The following is a 12,992-nucleotide window of genomic DNA, read 5'->3' as shown; positions in this document are numbered from 1 at the left end:
AGACATGGTTGGTGTGGGAGAACTTGACTGGCCCGCACAAGATCCCTGTCCACAACCCCATTGAACACCTTTATGATGAACTAGAACGGAGATTGTGAGCCAGGATCTCTTGTCCAACATCAGTTTTTGACATCACAAATGCTCTTCTGGATGATTGGGCAAACATTCCCACAGACACACACCAAAATGTTGTAGAAAGTCTTCCCAGAAGAGTGGAAGCTGTTTTAGCTGCAAATGGGGCACCTACACCATATTAATGCTTATGGATTTAGAATGTGATGCCATAAAAGCTCCTGTAGGTGTAATGTATAGGGGTCTCAATACTTTTGTCCATATATTGTCGCCCGAACCCACCGATTTTGGTGAGTCTAGGCGAACTTCTAATGTGTATGGCGGCTTCCCAACTCTCCACCGATGGCAGATGTTAAGGGGAAAGAATGAGCGAGTTGTTGAATTTCAACAAGCCCGATCCTTTTGTTTGTTAGTAGATAAGCCGTAGCCAGAGGAGTCTGGCAGTGACTTTGTCCGTGTTGAAAACACATGCATGCCCAACCAAGCATGCATATGTGTAGCGTCCACAGCCGCGGACCGTCGGAATTACTAACCCCCGACGGCCGCAGCCATGGATCTCTGAGCGCTGGCCCGCATTTCCTTCATGGAGACGCCAGCACTCACTTCCGCTCCGTTCTGCTGTGTCCCGTAGGGTGTGCCCGGCCTTAAAGGGCCAACGCGCTCACATGAAAATAATCTATTAGCCCATGAATCCTTGGACTAAATGAAGGGCCCTGCCCCTTTACTCCTTGCCTGAGCATTGTGTTTACCTGTGTTAGTCTTGCAAATGGTCCCTTATTGTTATCCTGTTCCCATACCTGTATCCTGTATCCCGTGCTACCTCTGTTCCTGTGCTTTAGAAAGTTTGAGTCAAGTTGTGCCACCGGTCATGCCTGCTGTGTTACACCACGCCTGGTGTCTGCTGCCAAGGTCCCATCTGATCTGAGCCTAGCCATTGCTACTGTCTGAACTACTAGAGGTGCCCTTGTCTTTGGACTATATATACACATTGACTTGGTACACTGTTTAGCCAGCTGGTATCAAGCAAACTTCATCTAAAAAGACCTAGTGGATCTTCTCCAGTTGCCCACAGTCCCCCTGGAGACATCTTTGGCTCTTGCCTCGGTGAATGGATTGCCTTTGCCCGACCGGATCGTATCTGAAACCAAGCCGCTGAAGCTCCCAGGTTGGAGCCCTTCATTCTGAACTAATTTTATTTCTTGTTTTGCCTAAAGCCGTCAATCCTGTCCTACTAGGTCTGCCTTGGCTCTGACTACATGCCCCAGTCCTGGACTGGAATTCCAGAGAGGTTCTCCAATGGGGCTCCAAGTGTCGCAGCCGCTGTCTGTTACAGATCCATCCTGTCCAGCCTCCTCTGCCTCAGTCATTCGCAGGATTACCACCTCATTTCTCTCAGTTTGCGGATGTCTTCAGCAAGAAGGAGACACACCGGGCTTATGATTGCAACATTGAACTGGTTCCAAATGTGTTCCCTCCCCGTGGACGGGTATACCCTCTCTCCTTGCCAGAAACTCAGTCTATGTTGGCCTATATCAAGGAGAATCTGGAGAGGGGTTTCATACAAAAATTCTCTTCTCCGGCCGGGGCTGGGTTCTTATTTGTCAAAAAAAAGGTGGATCTCTTCAGCCTTGCATTGACTGCCATGGTCTCAAATCACGGTCAAGAACAAATATCCGTTGCCACTAATTTCCAAACTATTTAACCGCATACGAGGAGCCAAGATTTTTTCTAAATTAGACTTGCGTGGGGCTTACAATTTCATCCGAATCCGTCAAGGTGACGGGTGGAAGATGGCGTTTAACACTTGAGACGTGCACTACGAATACCTGGTGATGCCCTTCCGTCTGTATAACGCTCCCACCGTCTTCCAGGATTTCGTCCATGATCTCTTCCGACATCTTCTCTATGTCTGTGTTGTGGTCTATCTCGATGATATTCTGATTTTCTCTTCAGATCCGACGACTCATTGGAGGCATGTTCGTCAAGTTCTGCTGTGTTTAAGGTAGAATCGTCTTTATGCCAAGCTGGAGAAGTACGTCTTTGAAAAAAAACTCTCTGCCCTTCCTGGGCTACATCATCTCGGATCAAGGTTTCAAGATGGATCCTGAGAAAGTAAAGTACGGAATAGCCACGTCTTCAGGGCCTGCGGTCCATACAGCATTTTTTGGGATTCGACAACTTTTACCTTCTTTATCCCAAACTTCTCATCATTGACGGCTCCCATCTCTACCCTTACCAAGAAGGGTGTGAATGCCAAGGTGTAGACTCCAGAGGCAGAATCTGCTTTTAATAGCCACAAGAATGCCTTTACCTCAGCCTCAATCCTCCATCATCCTGACATCTCTCGACAGTTCTCGTTGGAGGTGGATGCTTACTCTGTTGGTGCAGGTGCGCTTCTTTTCCAGAGAGGCCTCAAAGGAAAGGCAGTGATATGTGGCTATTTCTCAAGATTTTTTCTTCAGCAGAGCGCAATTCCTCTATTGGGGATCAGGAGTTACTGGCGATTAAATTCGCTCTAGAGGAGGAAAGGACGTTTGTGCGGTTGGCAGACAGGAGGAGAATCCTTTGCTGGGGAAACAGCTCCAAACTGTCTGGGCACGCGGGGATTCATAGGACGCGAGATCTGATTGATCGTCATTTCTGGTGGCCTACGCTGCCCAAATATGTTGTGGACTTTGTCTCGTAATGCACTGTGTGTGCTTCCAACAAAGTCGCTCACTCCAAGCATGCCGGCCTGCTCCAGCCTCTGCCTGTGCCCATCGCTCTCTGGCAGCATATAGCAATGGACTTTGTCACAAACCTTCCTTCCTCAGCAGGGTGCAGTACGGTCCGTGTTGTGGACCAGTTCTCTAAGATGGCACATTTTATTCCGCTGACCGGAATACATTCTGCTCCTCAACTGGCAAAGCTCTTCTGTTTACATGGCCTGCCTCTTCATATCATGTCTGATCGGGGGGTTCAGTTTACCTCAAAATTCTGGAGAGCCCTCTGTAAACTCCTAGATGTGAAGTTGGACTTTTCCTCAGCCTACCATCCCCAGTACAATGGCCAAGTTGAGAGGATTAACCAAATCATGGAGAATTATCTACGACACTTCATCTCCATGCAGCATGATGACTGGGTACAGCTTCTTCCTTGGGCCGAGTTCTCATACAACAACCACACAAGTGATTCTGCTTCTACACCGTTCTTCATTGTCTACGGCCAACATCCACAAATTCCTCTTCCTGTTTCAGCTACGTCCCAGGTGCACGCAGCTAACTCTGCATTCGGGGACTTTCTACAGATCTGGCAGCAAACCCGGTCCTCTATTCTGCTGGCAGTTGATCGAATGAATCGAAAGGCGGATACAGGAAGAAGAGTGCCGCCTCAGTATCTTCCAGGTACCAAAGTCTGGCTGTCTTCAAGGAATATCCGTCTAAAGGTGCCTTCGTACAAGTTTGCTCCCAGGTTCCTCTGACTTTTTGAGATCCGAGACAGCAAATTAATCCGGTCTCTTACAAGCTTTGGCTGCCTTCCACCCTCAAGATCCCCAACTCCTTTCATGTTTCCCTCCTGAAACCTGTGGTTCTGAACCACTACACAAAAATGCCTAGCCCTGCAGTTGCTCCCAGTGGTTCTTCCGATGTATTCGAGGTTAAAGAGATCCTGGATTTCAAAAGAGTGGGAGGAAGAACTTTTTATTTTGGTGGATTGGAAGGGGTTTGGTCCAGAGGAGAGGTCCTGGGAGCCAGAAGAGAACCTCAATGCTCCTATCCTCATTAAGAAGTTCCTCTCTCGCCCTGGCCCCAAGAAGAGTGAGAGTACTCACCCCCTCCCCCCGACGGCCGCAGCCATGGATTTGTGAGCGCTGGCCCGCATATCCTCCCTAGGAGACGCCAGCGCTCTGTCCAGTGGGGTGCGCGCGCACGGTCGTGCCCGGCCTTAAAGGGCCAGCGTGCGCACATGAAAATAATCATCAATTAACCCATGAGTCCCCGGACTATATGAAGGGCCCTGCCCCTTTACTCCTTGCCTGAGCGTTGTGTTTACCCATGTTAGTCTTGCAAAAGATCCCTTAGTGTTATCCTGTTCCTATTGTTCTCGTACCTGCTACCTGTATCCCGTGCTACCTTTGTTCCTGTGCCTTAGAAAGTTGGAGTCGTATTGTGCCACCGGTCACGCCTGCTGTGTTACACCACGCCTGGTGTCTGCTGCCATGGTCCCATATGAGCTTAGCTGTTGCTACTGTCTGAACTACTACAGGTACCCATGTGCTTGGACTATATATACATTGACTTGGTACACTGTTTGGCCAGCTGCAAGCACGCTATGGCGGTACAGCCTAGTGGGTCCACATACCCACAGATCATGACACTGTGTATGTAGGAGTCGGGAGAAATTGCTGTCGAACTACTTTAGGTCACTCATCAGCAGATTGTAATACAGGTAGCTTCTACTATTAGCAGTTCACAGGATGCTAGGCAGATTTTTGTTAGAGTTTTTAAGGAAAACAAAATGTAAAGTATAGCACACTAAACACACACATGATTGTCAGGTTGTGGTACCATTCCTTTTCATCTGAGAATCTATTCACACTTTGTTAGTTATTTTCTATCAGGTTTCTATTGCTTTAGGACAAAATACTGTAGTGTTCTGCATTGTTTAATCCAGAAAAAATGCAGAAACCTGCCACCCATTATATGTCAGGGCAAAAAAAAAATGCATCGTGACAGATCACAATAAATCCATCATATACGTCAGAGATCCTATAAAAGAACCTTAACCCCTTCCCGACATCCGCCGTATATATACGGCGCACGCCGGGTGGGGGAATATGGAGCGGGCTCACGGGCTGAGTCCGCTCCATAGAGCCAGTGTGTCGGCTGTGTGTTACAGCCGACACTTCCGGGTTACGAGCGGGATCGCGCTTATGGCCTTTGGAATGTGGGGAGGGAAAAACTAAAATGAAAATCTGAAAAAGGGCTGCGCCGTGAAAGGGTTAAATCGGTTGCCTGGTTTTAGCAAATTAATGTTATTTTTTGTATAATTAAAAGTTGTACAATTTTCCGATATACTTTCTGTAATAATTCTTCACCACTTTCAAGATCTTTTCTTTTTGTTATTCATTAAGAACATTCATTCTTTACTTCCAGTGTATAAAATTCTGTCTATGGTCATGTGATGGAAACACAGGTGCATGGCTCGTTACAGTCACAGTATGTGTATCAGAGCTCTGTCTTTTAACGATCCCAGCACCTGTGTGTCCATCACATGACCATGGACAGAATTGTATCCACTGGAAGTCAACAATGAATGTTACTACTGAATAACAATAAGTAGAGGTCTTGAAAACCATGATTAGGTTTTCCAGGTAAAAAAATGTTTTTTGCGTGTTTAAATGACAAATGAGGACTACTTACTTATAGATGGACGCTGCGTAGGTCAAATTCGCCATTTTCACCGATTTCAGTGGTCATCACGTGACCACAGAACCGCAGTCTTTTTTTATTTTCATAAACCCGCCCTCCACATTAACGCAGCCCAAACCCCTCCTACATCTCCTCTATATCCACAAACCCTAAACCTTTTCCACTGCTTCTTTCTTCCATAATGGAAATGAGATCACTTTCATCTGCTAATATTTGCTTACACAAAAAGGGCTACTGTGTCGATGCAGTCCCAACATATCTAAATCAAGCTGCGTCAAGAAAAAGCAGGGGGAGAGGTTCGGGGTGCGTGGGTAGAGGAGGAGTAGGAGGGGTTCAGGCTGCATAAATGTAGACTGCACAGCGCATGAGATGGCACCTCTGTAAAGGTGCCAGTCGTTATGTAAGCATGAGGATAGCAATTTGTAATGGTGCTATCATTTGTGTAAATCCCACAAAAGTATCCAGATCTTAGTGCTCCATATGTGGCATGACGCTGAGCTGCGGTAGGAGCTCCAGGCCTGGAGATACAAGCTTCTTGAGCTTATCAGCTTGTATCTGTTTGACAGATTGGGGGAGATTTGTCGATATTGTCGTACTTATGTTCAGACGTAGCGTAGAGTATGTTCAGACGTAGCGTAAACACTGCTGTAAACATAGCATTTTCTGCACTTTTTAGCTGACTTTTTTTTCCCATAGCGTGTGGATGAGATTTTTTCAAATCTCATCCACTTTGCTACTACTGTAATACTCTGCAGAGTTTTTGTAGACAGAATCTGGTTGGAAATTCCAGTGTTTACGCTACATGTGAATATACCCTTAAAGAGGCTCTGACCACATTATAAGTGGCCTATATTGTACATGATGTGATCGGCGCTGTAATGTAGATTACAGCAGTGTTTTTTATTTTGAAAAATGATCATTTTTGAAATTTTTATAGCTATATCGCTATGTGCTGCCACATAAACACACTATAACATTACTGCAGTGTCCTGACAATGAATATACATTACCTCCCGCCAGGACAGGATGTGTATTCTTAATTCTGACCACTTCTCTACACATCTCTGTGATTTACAGCACAGCACAGCGAGATCTCGCTGTAAATGACAGTTTACAGCGTAATCTCGCGAGACTACGCCTGCTATGCTGTAAATCACAGAGAAGTGCAGAGAAGTGGTCAGGATTCTGAATACACATCCCATCCTGGCTGGAGGTAATGTATATTCATTGTCAGGACACTGCTGTAATCTACATTACAGCGCCGATCACATCATGTACAATATAGGCCACTTATAATGTGTTGACAGAGCCTCTTTAAGAGTACTTAAGAGTCAATGATAATGGTGCAAATTGTGCTATATTTTTCAAAATAGCACATGTAGTATGATAAATTTGTCGCAGATAGCTAGGAATGTTACTCTACTCTCTTCCGATTACGCCAATATTACCCACTCCCCTTTTTTTTTTTTACACTTCTCAAAACGGTCATTGTATGTGGTGTAAAAAATGGCTAAAATATATAATAAATGTGGAACACGCCTGATACGCCACTCTTTAGACATAGGTTGAAGCAGAATTCTGATGCATTTTTCCTTAATAAATATCTACCATTCTTTTTAAAGGCGCTGTCTGGTTTCAGCAAATGAATGTTTATTTTTGTATAATTAAAAGTTATATAATTTTCCCAAATACTTTCCCATTTCGTACATTCATGGCATATCCACAGGATATGACATAAATATCCTATAGTTGTGGGTCCCACCTCTGGGACCCACAGCTATCTCTAGAACCGAGCACCCTGACTACCATCCTACCTTCTGCCACTGCCCTCCAGCCACAGTTACAAGGTGTCTGGGTTTTCTTGGGTTTTTGCTATGATGTTTCTGGAATTCCCATAAAAGTAAATGATTATTACATAAACAGCTCAGGAGCTACGGAAGCAGCATAGGGCGGGTCGTTGCAAGTAGGCAGGGACAGAGTGGCGGGTAGATTAGGGCTCACTTGTCCGTTTCCCTACCCCCGTCATTACATAATAATACCCACCCACTGGCTCTCAGAACCTGAGGAGTGAGGCTTTAAAACGAAAGTAGAGCCTACAACTCTCCCGAAACGAGAGAAAAGTCCTCCGGTCCCCTGAGAACCGGTCAGGCAACTTGAGGTGGGGTTCAAGAGGTGAGGTGAGGGGCACTACCATGGTAGCATCAGGCTGGTTGACCCTCTGAGCCAGGGCCTGGACCTGTAGGGAGAGACCCTGCATTTGCTGGGCCAGGGTCTCAAGGGGGTCCATAGTAGTGTCAGGGACCAGGGTAGACTAGGTATATGGGCTTGTGATTATGTAATGACTGGGGTAGGGAAACGGACAAGTGAGCCCTAATCTACCCGCCACTCTGTCCCTGCCTACTTGCAACGACCCGCCCTAGGCGACGGGGTACAACTGGGCGGCGGTCCCTACGCTCAGTAAGTGCAAGAGACAAACAGACAAGGGAACACAAAGCAAAGGGAAATGGGGCAGTTGCCCACGGCAACACCGTGAGCAACAAGAGTGGTGAACGAGCCGAGTCAAACCAGGAGTGCACGAGGTACCAAACGCAGAGCAGGAGAGTAGTCAGAAAGCCAGGGTCAGTATGGAGCAGGATCAAATAGTCAGAAGCTGTAGCTGGGCCAGGAAACCACACGAGAAGAATCACAAGCAAAGGAGGAACAGGAAAGGCAGGTATAAATAGACAGAGGGTGGGAGCTAGCTCCGTCTGGCCAGGCTGCGATAGGCTTTCCCACTCCTAAGGCCTCATGCACACGACCGTAAAAACTCCCGTTATTACGGGTCGTAATTACGACCCGTAATAACGGGCTCATAGACTTCTATTGGCGACGGGTGCCTTCCCGTTTTCTCACGGGAAGGTGCCTGTGCCGTTGAAAAAGATAGAACATGTCCTATTTCAGGCCGTAATAACGGCACGGACAGTCCATAGAAGTCTATGGAGCTCTCGTAATGACGGGTTGGCTACATGTGTGCACCCGTCATTACGGCAGCGTTGCTAAGCGACGTCAGTAAATAGTCACTGTCCAGGGAGCTGAAAGAGTTAACTGATCGGCAGTAACTCTTTCAGCACCCTGGACAGTGACTACCGATCAGTATAAACCTGTAAAAAATAAAAGACGTTCATACTTACCGACAACTTCCTGCTTCCTCCAGTCCGGTCTCCCGCCCGTTGCCTTGGTGACGCGTCCCTCTCGACATCCGGCCCGACGTCCTGGATGACGTTTCAGGCCATGTGACCGCTGCAGCCAATCACAGGTCAATCACAGGCTGCAGCGGTCACATGGACTGCCGCGTCATCCAGGGATGTCGGGCTGGATGTGAAGAGAGGGACGCGTCACCAAGACAACGGCCGGGTAAGTATGAATTTCTTTAACTTTTATTACAGAAAAGGCTATCCCTTCTCTCTATCCTGCACTGATAGAGAGAAGGGGCTGCCGATTAGTGCAGTGCTATTTTGCCGCCAAAAACGTGCTCGTAAATACGGGTGGAATACGTGTGACACCGGACCCATATTTACGGGCACGGGTTCGTAAATACTGGTGCAAAACGGGTGGAATACGTGTGACACCGGACCCGTATTTACGCCAGTATTTACGGGTGGGAAAAAATACGGTCGTGTGCATGAGGCCTTAGCCTGCCATCCTGAGTGGTGGAAGCTGGAGTGAGTCTCAGAGACATAGACTCAGGTGCAGACTGATTACCTATGGGCGTATACACAGAAGTTGTGCCTGGCAGATCCTTTACACCGGGTCTCTGCTTATCTGGACTCTGGATCCGCAGCTAATTTCATTCGGAGAGACCTGGTGGATCTTCTCCAATTGTCCACAACCCCTCTGAAGAGGCCTTTTATGGTTGCATCTGTGAATGGACTACCTTTGCCAGACCCGGTTGTAGCTGTGACCAAGCCGCTGAGGCTCCAAGTGAGAGCCCTCCATTCCAAGCTCCTCTCTTTCTTTGTCCTGGCTAAGGCTGTCAACCCTGTGCTGCTGGGCCTGATCTGGCTCCGACTACATGCCCCAGTCCTGGACTGGAATTCTGGAGAGGTTCTCCAGTGGAGTCCCGAGTGTCTCAACCGCTGCCTGGTACAGGTTCATCCGGCTCAGCCTCCTCTGCCTCAGTCCTTTGCAGGATTGCCTTGTTATTATTCTACGTTCTCGGATGTCTTCAGCAAGAAAGAGGCGGAGACGCTGCCCCCACACTGGGCGTATGACTGTCCTATCGAGCTGGTTCCTGGTGCATCACTTCCCCATGGTAGGGTCTATCCTATCTCCTTGCCAGAGACTCTGTCCATGTCCGCCTATGTTAAGGAGAACTTGGAGAGGGGCTTCATACGGAAGTCTTCCTCCGCCGGGTTCTTCTTCGTTGAGAAAAAGGACGGTTCTCTGCGCCCTTGCATCGACTACCATGGTCTCAACCAGATCACGGTAAAAAATAGATATCTGTTGCCATTGATTTCTAAACTGATCGCATACGAAGAGCCAACATTTTTTCGAAGCTAGACCTGCGGGGGGCTTATGACCTAATTCGGATTCGCAAGGGTGACGAATGGAAGAAGGCATTTAACACCCGTGACGGACACTATGAATATCTAGTAATGCCCTTCGGCCTGTGTAATGCTCCCGCTGTCTTCCAAGAGTTCGTTAATGACATCTTCTGTGACCTCCTCTATGTCTGTGTTGTGGTCTATGTTGATGACATCTTGATTTTTTTTCTCCAGATCCAATGACTCATCAGAGACATGTCCGTCAAGTTTTGCTGCGCTTTAGGGAGAATCGCCTGTACACTAAGTTGGAGAAGTGCGTGTTTGAGAGAAATGCTGTACCCTTCCTGGGCTACAACATCTCGGATCAAGGCCTCAAGATGGATCCTGAGAAGGTAAAAGCCGTCCTGGAATGGCCACGCCCTCAAGGCTTGAGGTCCATACAGCGCTTCCTGGAATTCGCTAATTTCTACAGACAGTTCATTCCAAACTTCTCACTGACATCTCCTATCTCTACCCTCACCAAGAAAGGCATGAACACCAAGGTGTGGACTCCAGAGGCAGAATCCGCATTTAATAGCCTGAAGAGTGCTTTCACGTCAGCCTCTATCCTCCATCAGCCAGACGTATCTCAACAGTTTTCGTTGGAGGTGGACGCCTCCTCTGTTGGTGCTGGTGCACTCCTGTTCCAGAGAGGGTTCAAGGGCAAGACAACGGTATGTGGCTATTACTCTAAACTCTTCTCTTCCGCAGAACGCAACTACTCGATTGGGGATCGGGAGTTATTGGCCATCAAATTATCCCTGGAGGAGTGGAGACATCTTCTATAGGGGGCTGTTCATTCCATCTTGATGACCACAAGAACCTCACGTATCTCTAGCCGGCCAATAACTGAATCCCCGTCAGACCAGGTGGTCGCTGTTCTTTGCCCGATTCCAGTTTAAGCTCCACTACCGTTCGGCCGACAAGAATGTGAGGGCCGATGCCTTGTCCAGGTCATTCGAGACAGAGGACACCATGGAGTTTCCACCAAGTATTAATGAACCATCTTGTATTGTTCTGGTCAACCCTCTGCAGGTTAGAGACATCCCTCCGGGGAGGACTTTTGGCCGCCTGGCAGACAGAGGGAGAATCCTCTGCTAGGGACACAGCTCCGGACTGGCAGGTCACGCGGGTACCTGTAAAACCCGAGACCTGATTGCCCGTCATTTTTGGTGGCCCTCACTGCTCAAAGACATCTTGGACTTTGTTTCATCCTGCTCGGTGTGCGCAGCTAACAAGGTTGCTCAAACCTGCTGGTTTGCTCCTGCCGCTGCCTGTTCCCGATGCTCCCAGGCAGCATATCGCAATGGACTTTGTTACGGACCTGCCTCCCTCTGTGGGATGCAGTGCAGTCTGGGTGGTGGTGGACCAATTTTCGAAGATGGCTCACTTAGTTCGCTGACCGGTCTACCTTCTGCTTCTCGATTGGCCGCCTTCTTCATCCAACACATCTTCCGCCTGCACGGCTTGCCTCGGCATATCGTGTCTGATCGGGGGGTTCAGTTCACCTCTAAGTTCTGGAGAGCCCTCTGTAAACTCCTCAATGTAAAGTTGGACTTTTCCTCAGCCTACCATCCTCAGTCCAATGGTCAAGTAGAGAGGATAAACCAAATCATGGAGAACTACATACGACACTTCATTTCCAAGCATCATGATGACTTGGTGCAGCTTCTTCCTTGGGCCGAGTTCTCATATAATAATCATACTAGTGAGTCCACAAGAAATACACCGTTCTTCATAGTCAATGGCCAACACCCACAAATTCCTCTCCCGGTGTCCGTTATGTCCGAAGTGTCCGCAGCGGATTTTGCTTTTAGGGACTTCCTGCGGATCTGGCAGCAGACCCAATCCTCCATTCTGCTGGCAGTGGACTGCATGAAACGTAAGGCAGACACAAGAAGAAGTGAACAGAAGCTCCCCAGTTTTCTCCAGGTACCAAGGTCTGGCTGTCCTCCAAAAATATCCGGCTGAGGGTGCCATCTTACAAGTTTGCCCCGGGTTCCTCAGACCCTTCGAGATCCTGCAACAGATCAACCCGGTCTCCTACAAGCTCCGGTTGCCTCCTACCCTCAAGATCCCCAACTACTTCCATGTCTCTCTTCTGAAGCATTGAAACGCGTAGTCATATTACCAATAAACTTCATTTATTATCATCACTCCGAAGTTCTTGCCTTTTCGGTCTTATCCGTGTGCAGCAGCGCCCTCGCAGACTCTTTTCCAGCTCACCCAGCATATTCTTTGCGGTCTTTCATCTGAATCACCGGCCTTGAGTCCTGGCAGCAGCAGCACTTCATCTCTCCATCGCTTATTTAACATCGCTATAAGGTGAGCATCACTCTTCTCATCTATCCACTTCAACTTGGGTAACCTGCACTATGTGGCGCCGTGTCTTTTGCTTCCTCTCATCCTTCTAGTCCTGGATAATCTCCTCTCTGAGCTGACGTCCTGGAGTAAAGTTACCTCGCTGCGGCATTGGTCTCCTCGTGTGAACAACGTCCTAGCAGTTTCTTCTTTACACTGGCTGCCACCACATTCGTTTAGAAGCAAGGTTTATCTCATTCATTTATTTCTTTTGAAGACCCTCCATCCTTTTGGCAACTGTCTTTCATCTGGACCTCTGGATTTTTTGTGCCATTTCATACTTTACCCTCCTTCAATATGACTGATTTCATCAACGACAGGAGGCACTTCCGCGAGCAATGGATTCTGCAATCTTTAGGGATCATGGACAACATGGATCCAGCAGACGCGGTGAGTAATGACTTTACTCCCGAACTCACCAAGATGATGACTGATTTATTCTTAACATTGGAAAATAGTCTCAAGGATGAGGCTAAACAGAATATAGACTGCCTGTTTCTACGAACTTACATCTCAGAAAATATCACCCCTAGGGGTCTGAGAATTGAGTTGAGTAACCCTTATCCTACTGATGCCTCCTTCAGTA

This window comes from Rhinoderma darwinii, chromosome 3, assembly GCF_050947455.1.
Source record: "Rhinoderma darwinii isolate aRhiDar2 chromosome 3, aRhiDar2.hap1, whole genome shotgun sequence".
NCBI lineage: Eukaryota > Metazoa > Chordata > Amphibia > Anura > Rhinodermatidae > Rhinoderma > Rhinoderma darwinii.
The sequence above is the reverse complement of the archived record's forward strand: the minus strand, read 5'-3'. Positions refer to the sequence as shown.